The sequence below is a fragment of the Macaca mulatta genome, chromosome 1 (assembly GCF_049350105.2).
Source record: "Macaca mulatta isolate MMU2019108-1 chromosome 1, T2T-MMU8v2.0, whole genome shotgun sequence".
Classification (NCBI taxonomy): domain Eukaryota; kingdom Metazoa; phylum Chordata; class Mammalia; order Primates; family Cercopithecidae; genus Macaca; species Macaca mulatta.
The window spans coordinates 37,334,291-37,342,284 of NC_133406.1; positions in this window are offsets into that span (position 1 = coordinate 37,334,291).

The window sequence follows — 7,994 nt, forward strand, 5'->3', positions numbered from 1 at the left end:
GCACCATGCTAGGCACCATACATATACTGTATCATTTAATTTTCATAATATTTGGAGTAGGTACTATTACTGTCTTTCTGTTACCAATGAGGAAACACAAACTCAGAACTACTGTTAGTAACTGGTGGAGCTAGGATTTGAACTCAGTCTGACTCCAGAATCTGCTTCTTAACCATCATTCTACAATTCTACATTGTATTCCATCATAAAGTCCACTTCTTTTTTTTTTTTTTTTTTTTTTTTGAGATGAGATCTCAGTCTGTCACTGAGGCTGGAGTGCAGTGGCATGATCTCGACTCACTGCAACCTCCACCTCCCAGGCTCAAGCAATCCTCCCACCTCAATCTTCTGAGTAGCTGGGACTACAGGCACACATCACCACACCCAGCAAACTTTTGTAGAAATGGGTTCAGTGTGTCACCTAGGCTGGTCTAGAACTCCTGGACTGAAGTGGTCCACCTGCCTCAACCTCCCAAAGTGCTGGAATTACAGGCATGAGCCACCATACCAGGGCAGTATCCACTTCTTAAGGAGCAAAAATGGCATTAAATGATATCTTATAAACATATAATGCTTGCAGGGTGGGGGGGAACTAGCCACATTTTTTATGGAAAGACTTTGCGTTAAAAGTGAACATTTTGAAGGTTTTTAACTGGTGAAAGAAACTAACCTGGAATAATGCCACCAGACACTGAGTGGAAATCACCCCTTTTGAAGGTGCCATTCTTATGAGCCAAAAGTTTGTCGTTTAAAAGTTCATTTTGAGGGAATAACGTGTAATATAATTTGAAATAAAGGTATAGTAACTTTAAAAAGAACACTAGCTAAATAGTGTGAATGGGGTGAATTTGTTAAATGAATAACTTTGATAAAGTTTTCATGCAGGGAAAATTGTATTCACTAGATTTCTTTGTAGTGATCTGCTTTTACTTTGTAATTTGTAGTCGTCAAAAGACTGTAAGTCCATACTTACACTTAAAAAAAGATACATAATGCATGTATGTTGAGAAAACATACTGCCTGGCCCATAGAATCACTGGATTATCTAGTGAAAGTTACACCTCGCTATAGAGGTAAAAACCCTACAATAATATTTGGAACTCTGTTAGGAAGAATGCTCTCTAATAACAAAGGCCTATTATGGTTCTGATATCCTAATTTGAAAGTAAGTTGGGCAGGGCACGGTGGCTCATGCCTGTAATCCCAGCACTTTGGGAGGCTGAGGTGGGTGGATCACAAGGTCAGTAGTTCTAGACCAGCCTGGCTAATATGGTGAAACCCCATCTCTACTAAAGATAAAAAAATTAGCCGGGCGTGGTGGCATGCACCTGTAGTCCCAGCTACTCAGGAGGCTGAGGCAGGAGAATCACTTGAACCCAGGAGGTGGAGGTTGCAGTGAGCCAAGATCGCGCCATTGTACTCCAGCCTGGCGACAGAGCGAGACTCCATCTCAAAAAAAAAAAAAAAAAAAAAGTAACTTGAACTAGATGATATTTAAAATCTCTGTCAATGCTGATTCTATAAAATTGGCAAAGTTTGTAGTAGCTGAATATAATGTAAAGCCCAGAATATTTTGCTTGATACAGCCTCTGAAAGAGAATCACTTGTAGTCCATGATCTGTCCAACATTCAACAGGCATCTCAAACTGTGTTGCAGTAGTGTAATACTTGCTGCTTGATATATATGATCTGAGTGAGCAAATTCCAATGAAATATTTTCCTTTGGAAATAGTTCCAAAGAATTAAGCTTTCTATTGTTAACTGGCAAGTTCCAAAGACCAAAGGTTTGCTCCTCTGAAATATTTTCATTAGCCTTGAAAAAGCAGGTTAGCAGACAGAGGGAACGAAGTACTTTTTTGTTCAGAAAATGCAGCCAACTTCCTATCTCTGGCTTTACCTCTAAGTTTTGTTATTGAATCAGCAGTTCTGGTTATTCTCAGGGTGGCCCTTTGACCTTTGCAGTTTGCCCAAAGGAGATCGACATGTATTAGCTGGTTGGACTATAGGTTAAGCTTAGATTTAGCTCTAAGCAACTAATCCTTTGCCCTTATATCACCTGTTATCTCGTTCCTGCAGAAAAGGAACACAAACATCCAAATTTTTAGCAGTCTCAACATCTGCCTTAAATCTTTCGCAAAGTGTACAGGAAGTAATGTAAATATGTGCATGCTAACATTAATGTGAAAGAAACTCTAAGTAAACAGGAGGAATGAATGGATACGGCTAATATAACCCTCATAGCTATAGCCATCTCCCATAATTAGAAAGTTAAGTGCTTTAAAAATTTTTTTTCAAATTTTAAACATAAGAATTTAAACAAAAAAATTAAAGTTTTAATTTCATGGTTTCTTCAAAGCCTCAATTCTCTTCAAAACAATAAAAACAGCCAATGAAATTAAAATACATAAAGAGTACCCAGTAAATAGAAATGAATAAAGCATAAAGTAAGTTGAACAGGAAAAGTTTGGAAGTAAGGTGCTGGGATAATCAGCAAGCCTGGTGAAGTCCATTTCTCAGACAGTATGACGTCATGCTGCAGATAGCAAAATACTTCTGGCGCCTTCCATCTGAGGTTCCCCAAGTGCATAGCTGACATTATCTTACAGCAAATATTATTACCTCCATTTTATAGGTGCAGAAACTAAGCTACTAGGAGATTAGATAACTTGCTTAAGCATGCACAATGAGTCAGTGATAGAATCAGAAATGTATTTCAGGAATCTAATCTTTTCAGTTTGAATCACTAGGTCAGCTTTCTAGATACCAAAATACATGTATGAATTTTTATTAAAATTAATACATTGTAAATTGTTGTTAATATACTTAGAAAATTGATTATCTTCTGTAAACAATCCAGTGAAATATTTTTGTTGTAAGTCATCGTTGCTTTTCGGGGGGGGAAATTTAAGAGGTGCTTTAAAAATAAATTCTCCCAGATTTGAAAAGGTATTCATGTGAGGTTTAAATTATTTAGGAAAATCCATTTTAAAGGCTGAGCAGGACAGTGAACGCCTGTAATCCCAGCACTTTGGGAGGCTGAGGCAGGCAGATTGATTGAGCTCAGGAGTTTGAGACCAGCCTGGGCAACATAGTGAGACCCTGTCTCTACAAAAGGTTTAAAAGTTAGCTGGGTGTGGTGGTGTGCACCTGGAGTCTCAGCTCCTCAAGAAGCTGAGGCAGGATTGCTTGAGCCCAGTTCAAGGCTTCAGTAAGCTGTGATTATGCCACTGCACTCCAGCCTAGGCAAAAGAGTGAGATTCTGTCTAAAAAAAAAAAAAAAGAAGAAAAAGAAAAGAAAAGAAAATTATTTTGGCAGAAGTACAAGGATTGGCACATGGTGTTGTGGTCCTTGTAGACTTTCAATGACAGATAAAGTAGTTCTATAATTAGGATAAAAATTAGTACAAGGGTAATAAAGAGTGAGTAATATTTTGGAGTCTTATACAGGCGGGGGCCAGAGACCTGGGCCAGCTGTCAGCTTCTCATGTTGCCTGCTTCTTATTCCAAGACTGAGCAGCAGAGTGGTTCCCGGTCAATTTTAGTTTCAGATCACCATCAGATTGAGATGTCCATTTAGGAGACTTAGCTTTAAAAAAAATTTTTTTATAACACCTGGACCAGTTCCTTACAGCAGGTGAGCACGTGACCTTTGATTAGATTTGATTCATAAAGTGCATGGGTCTTCCAGTAATCATCTCAAATGAGGATAACCTATGTTTTCCAAAAGGGGTAGGTCTAAGATTAAACAGCACCAAGGGCAAAACTTTTGGCTAGTACAGACTGAAAGATTCAATTAATTTTGCCAATTGAGTCTTAATTGTCCCATCAGTATGTTCCACTAATCAAGAGGACTGTCAGTGGTGGGCATAGTGGAAATGCAGAATAGGCAAAATTTTACATACTGATTTTATATCTGCTCAGCAAAATGAGTGCCTTCATCACTATACAGTTCTAAGGGTACACCCCATGTGGGGATTTTTTTTTCTAATAAGATTTAACTTACTGCTTAGGCTGTTAGTCTGCAATAGGGAAAGGCTTCTACTCAGTGCGAAAACAGACAAATCATAACCAAAAGAAATTTATATCATTGAGATGGTAGTAACTAGATAAAATCCATCTGTCATATCTCAAAAGATCCTGAAGCTAAAGGAAAACGTCCTATGGAACTATGAATATGTTTTCTAGGGTTGTGTTTGGGACAGACTTGGGATCTTTGCTAAACTTGAGAAGCAACCTTTGGGGAGGGTTTCCAATAATATTATCATTTTATCCCCAATGGGTTAAGTGATTAATATAATCTAAAATTTGATCTTGGAGGCCCTCTGGCAAGACTGGTCTCTTATGGAGCCCATACCATAGGCTGGTGTATTAGTCACGGTTCTCCAGAGGATGTATGAAAGGGAGTTTATTAGGGAGAATTGGCTCACACAATCACAAGTCGAAGTCCCACTACAGGCCATGTGCAAGCTGGGGAAGAAAGAAGCCAGTAGTGACTCAGTCTGAATCCAAAAGCCTCAAAAGCAAAGAAGCTGACGGTGCAGCCTTCAGTCTGTGGCTGAAGGTCCAAGAGCTGCCAGAAAACCACTGGTGTAAGTCCAAGAATCCAAAGGCCAAAGGACCTGGAGTCTGATGTCCAAGGACAGGGGGAACAGAAGGAAGCATCCATCATGGGAGAAAGATGAAACCCAGAAGACTCAGCAAGCCACCTTATCCCACCTTCTTTTTTTTTTTTTTTTTTTTTTTTTTTTTTGGGACGGAGTCTCGCTCTGTCGCCCAGGCTGGAGTGCAGTGGCCGGATCTCAGCTCACTGCAAGCTCCGCCTCCCGGGTTCACGCCATTCTCCTGCCTCAGCCTCCCGAGTAGCTGGGACTACAGGCGCCCACCACCTCGCCCGGCTAGTTTTTTGTATTTTTTTTTAGTAGAGACGGGGTTTCACCGTGTTAGCCAGGATGGTCTCGATCTCCCGACCTCGTGATCCGCCCGTCTCGGCCTCCCAAAGTGCTGGGATTACAGGCTTGAGCCACCACGCCCGGCCTATCCCACCTTCTTCCACCTGCTTTGTTCTAGCTATGCTGGCAGCCAACTGGATGGTGCCCACCTACATTGAGGGTGAGTCTTCCTCTCCCAGTCTACCTACTCAAACATCAGTCGACTCTGGCGACACCCTCACAAAAACACTCAAAAACAGTACTTTACCAGCTATCTAAGCATCTTTCAATTCAATCAAGTTGACACCTAATATTAATATTAACCATCACAGCTGATTTTAGAGTCATGAAAACATTCTTCGGTTTTCCTATCTTTTTTTCAATTTGGGGGCTGTCATGCATTGTGGATACAGATCTTGATTATATTACATTGGCCATTAGAGGATCTAAAGGGGTATTGAGTTTTGGGTGGTTGGTTCGTAGAAGCTGCAACTTTTGCAGCTCTGTCAGTCAAGTCGTTTCCTTTACCTTCTTTAGTATCAGTTTTTTGTGCCCGGAATTTTAATTATTGCTAAAGATTTAGGTTTTTAGATAGCATCAAGTAATTTCAGGATATAGTCACTGTTTTATTTTATTTTTTTTTATCTTTTGGCCAGTAGAATTCAGAAAATCTTTTTGTTTCCAGAGCATAACAAAATCACGTGTGACCCCAGAAGCACAGTGTCTATCAGTATAGGTATTTGCAGTCTTATTAATTGCCAGGATGCTTGGGAGAGAGCAAAGAGTTCTGCCTGCTGTGCAGAAGTAGTCTTGGGTAGGGAACCACTTTCAATGGTTTCAGACTGTGAGACAACAGCATAGCCAGCTTGACATTTCCCTGAGGTCTTTCAAGGTAGAATCCATCAGTAAATAAGACAAATTCAGCATTTGGAATGGGGATTTCCGATAGGTTTTTTCTGGGGGTTAGTGTTATACAGTCATGCGGTGTCTCATCAGAAGGAAGAGGAGATAATGTGGCAAGATTCAAAGAGTTACAGCAATCAACAGTTACATTAGAGGGATGATAATAATAGGATCTGTAAGAAGTGAGTCTACTAGCAGTGACTCACTAGTTGGGTATGGATTGAAATTAATGGAGATCCGGCTGGGCGCGGTGGCTCAAGCCTGTAATCCCAGCACTTTGGGAGGCCGAGACGGGCGGATCACGAGGTCGGGAGATCGAGACCATCCTGGCTAACACGGTGAAACCCCGTCTCTACTAAAAAATACAAAAAACTAGCCGGGCGAGGTGGCGGGCGCCTGTAGTCCCAGCTACTCGGGAGGCTGAGGCAGGAGAATGGCGTGAACCCGGGAGGCGGAGCTTGCAGTGAGCTGAGATCCGGCCACTGCACTCCAGCCTGGGCAGCAGAGCGAGACTCCGTCTCAAAAAAAAAAAAAAGAAAAAAGAAAAAAAGAAATTAATGGAGATCCTATCATTAATTATTTGATTGCACTTAATAAATTTGCAGTGGCTATGCTAGCTCACATACAGGATAGGAGTCATGTTGCCCCAGGACCTAACTGTTGGTTGTAATATTTGAGGGGACTGATGGTCTCCATGCCTTCAGGTAAAAACCCCTAAGGCATTTTCATTTTGTTCATGAACAAAAACAGAAAGGGGGTGGCTCCAGTTAGAACGCCCTAATGCAGGGGCTCAAGAAGATTCTCCTCAATATTTTCAAAAGAGGAGGAGGCTTCTCAGGCCACTGTAGGGGTTCAAACTGGTCCATTTTTAGGAGGCAATACAGAAGCTGAGCCATGGCAGAGAAATTTGGGATTCCACTCTCTAGTGCCCTGTTAATCTCAAGAACTCAGAGTTGTCTTTTGATCATGGGAACAGGAAAAGCCTGATTTTTTTTTTTTTTTGAGATGGAGTCTCGCTCTGTTGCCCAGGCTGGAGTGCAGTGTTGCAATCTTGGCTCACTGCAACCTCTACCTCCCAGGTTCAAGCAATTTTCCTGCCTCAGCCTCCCGAGTAGTTGGGACTACAGGCGCATGACACCATGCCCAGGTAATTTTTTTTTTTTTTTTTTTTTTTTTTTTTTGTATTTTTAGAGACGTGGTTTCACTGTGTTAGCCAAGATGGTCTTGATCTCCTGAATTCGTGATCTGCCCACCTTGGCCTCCCAAAGTGTTGGGATTACAGGCGTGAGCCACCACGCCCAGCCCAAGATTGATTTTATTCTTTGGGGATCAAGTGAAATACCCTGTCCTGGAATTAGATGTCCTAAATATTTCACTTGTGAGAGAGAAAGTTGTAGCTTCTCTTTTGAAGCTTTATGGCTTTTAGTGGCTAATTTCTTTAATCAACAGTGGCTGTCCTCTATGGAGGCCTTTAAGGTAAAGGAACAAAGTAATAAGTCATCCACATATTTCACGAGAACAGAATGCAAAGGAAATGCCAAATCTGCTATGTCTGTTTTTAAGACTTGGGAGAAGTATTTGGGACTATCAGCATACCCCAGAGGCATTACTGTCCAGGTATATTGTTGTCCTTTCCATGTTAAGGCAAAAAGATACTGGCTAGCTGGATCAACCAGGATGATTTGAAAGAAAGAAAGAAAGAAAGAAAGAAAGAAAGAAAGAAAGAAAGAAAGAAAGAAAGAAAGAAAGAAAGAAAGAAAGAAAAGCACTGCAGAGGTCAATCACAGTGAAAACCTGACTACCTGGTGGTATGGCTGATAGTAATGTATGCAGGCTAGGTACAACAGGATGATGGGGTATTAAAATGTTATTGATGGCTCTTAAGTCCAGGACAGATCTCCATCCCTGGTTATTAGTTTTTTGTACTCATAGAATGGGGGTATTACATGGGCTAGTGCATGGAATGGTTAGTCCCTGCTTGAGGTAGTCCTCAATAATTAGTTTGATTCCCTGAATGGGTTCCTGGCATAAGGGAATCTAATTGTTTAACATTTGGAAGTCTTTTTGTTTCATCTATTTGTGTGTTAATTGGTTGTGCTGAATGAAAATAGCCAATATCTGTGGTGCATTTGGACCATAAGTTTTCAGAGTAGAGAGGAAGTA